The following is a 2552-nucleotide window of genomic DNA, read 5'->3' as shown; positions in this document are numbered from 1 at the left end:
GAGGTCTTACTGTTCACTTAAATTTTATTTTTCATAGTGTATTAATGTCTGCCATAACAAGTAGCACAGCCTGGGTGGCCTGAACAATTAGAAATTTGTTTTCTCACAGTTCTGGATGCTAGAAATGCAAGATAAAATTGTGGGTAGGTTTGGTTCCTCTTAGGGCCTCTCCCTTTGGCTTGGAGATGGCCACCTTCCAAGTGTCTTCACATGGTTTTCCCTCTGTGTGTGTGTCCTAATCTCTTGTTATAAGGACATCAGTCACATTGGTTTAAAGCCCACCCTAATGACCTCGTTTTACCTTAATTACCTCTTTAACGGCACTACCTACAAATCCAGTCACCTTCTGAGGCGCTGGGGGTGAGGACTTAAGCACATGAATTTTAGAGGAACAAAATTCAGCCTGTAACACACCGGTAGTGAAATCTCTTGAACTGGTTGACTTCTCCCCATTTCCTGCCTCTCTACTCTGGGGCAAGTTACCAGCATTGCTCTCCTGGACTACTCTGCTGCCTCCTGACTGATCTTCCTGCACCTGGTCAGGTGCCTCTAGTAAAGTATTCTCCACAAAGGCAGTTTCCGTAATACTTTCAAAATACGTGTCCAGTTATGTCACCACAATGCAAATGGAACAAAATGAAGTGAAACCAAACCAGGTCCTTCCTGTGGCTTCTGATTCTTTTTAGGATAAAGTTGGAATCTTCTGGAGAGCCTGCCAGAGCCTGGCCACCCTTTCCCTCTCCAGCCCCTTCTCCCGCCACTTCTCCCCTTGCTTTCTGTGTTCCAGAATGTGCCACAGTCCTTCCCCTCTAGAATCTTCAGCCACAGTTTCCTCTGGCTCTATTCCACTCCTCCACTCTGCCTTGCCCTTTCACCCCTTCACCTCTGTAATGGGTGTGGATCTTTCCTGGCTCAGGGGCTACTTCCTCAGGGAATCATCAGTGGGTAGTATGGAGTGCAACTCTTAACACTTTTGATGCTAAACAGAGGCAGTCCTGAGCAAAATCATAGAGAAATCATATAACATGGAGCCCAGTTACCAGTCTCCTGTGGTTTTCTCCCTCCCCAGGTCCTTTTGCTCCACTCCCCTTTATGTAGTCCAGGTAGAGCTAGCTTTCTTTGTGATATGCTTTTGTAGACTTGTGTCCCTTCCTTCCAGTACTTCACACTCATTTTGTCATTATTTTGATCATCTATTACTAGACTAAGCTTCGTGACCCCAGGTAGTGTAGTCAGCCCAGTTATGCTCACCACTCTTGACTCAGCACCTAACATAGTGCCTGGGCTTGGGTTTGCTCTAAATCCATATTTGTTGAATGGATAAATGAACATTTTATTCTTGTAAAATATTCACAATATATAACTATAGAAAGCAAAATATTCAGACAATCATTTGACTGATAATTATTGAGCACCTGTCATATGTCAGGCCCTGTTCTAGATGCTGGGGATACAGCATTTAACCACCAAGATTAAAAAAAAAAATCCCTACCCTCATGGCGGTTATATTTTTGTGGGATGAGACTGACAAATAAGTAAATGATAGAGTACTGTAGAAGCAAACAGGCTATGTGTGTGCTATGAAGAACAATAAAACAGGGAAGGGGGGCAGGGCCTGGGGAAGGTGGTGAGGGTTACAGTTTTAAATGGGGTGGTCAGGAACAGCTTCACTGAGATGATATTTGGAAGGGTTGAGGAAACAAGCCATGTGTCTTGCTGGAATTAAAGGCCTTGGAGGTTGAGAGAACAGCTGGTGTCAAGGCCCTGGGGTCAGAGTGTGTCTGGCGTGTTTGAGGAACAGGCTGCTGTTCAAATGAAGTAAGTGAGGGGAGGTGTGGTCAGGGAAGTATGTGTTTGCATTGGGGGTTAAGCAGGCATGCGCTGAAGAATATGATAGGCCATTATTAGGACTTTGGCTTTTGCTCTGAATGAGATGGAGGGTTCTATGTAGGAGAATGACACCAGCTCACATTTAAAAAAGGCTTATTCTGGTAGCCAACTGTTCATGCATGGGAAAAACAAGGGAATTTCCTGTGGTAATTGAGGTAGAAAAGAAAGGAGAAAGTTGGGAGGCATTTGAAGTAATCCAAGAATCAGGACTCTATTACTTGCAAATAAAAGCATTGTCGTTGATTCACAGTTACATTGTCTACCACATCTCAGATGTCAGGCTAATTTCTGATTCTGGCCCTCCCTCTATTCCCTTCTGACTTCTCCCATTGCTTTTAACTCTTTCTGTTGCTGATGCTTGTGGGGCCGACTTATCTATTAGGCATAGTGGGCACAATGCTTATATTTATAAATATTTATATTTATGCAGGATGGGGCCCATGAAAGTCAAAATGTGGCCCTGGGTGCTTGGTTACTACATTCTCTGATTTTTGCTAATATTACAAGTTTCCTAGGTGAATTGATTTCTTTAATATCTATTTAATGCCTACTGTTTTCCAAGCACTGTGCTAGGCCTGGAGGATACAGGGGTGAACAAAACAAACAACAATAGTTCTTTCCTTCACAGAGTTTTTGATCTAGTAGGAAAATCAAACAAAACA

The sequence above is a fragment of the Mirounga angustirostris genome, unplaced genomic scaffold, assembly GCF_029215605.1.
Source record: "Mirounga angustirostris isolate CCGP_5_RB_7025 unplaced genomic scaffold, mMirAng1.0.hap1 SCAF_4, whole genome shotgun sequence".
NCBI classification, from domain to species: Eukaryota; Metazoa; Chordata; class Mammalia; order Carnivora; family Phocidae; genus Mirounga; species Mirounga angustirostris.
Note: the sequence above shows the minus strand (reverse complement) of the source record.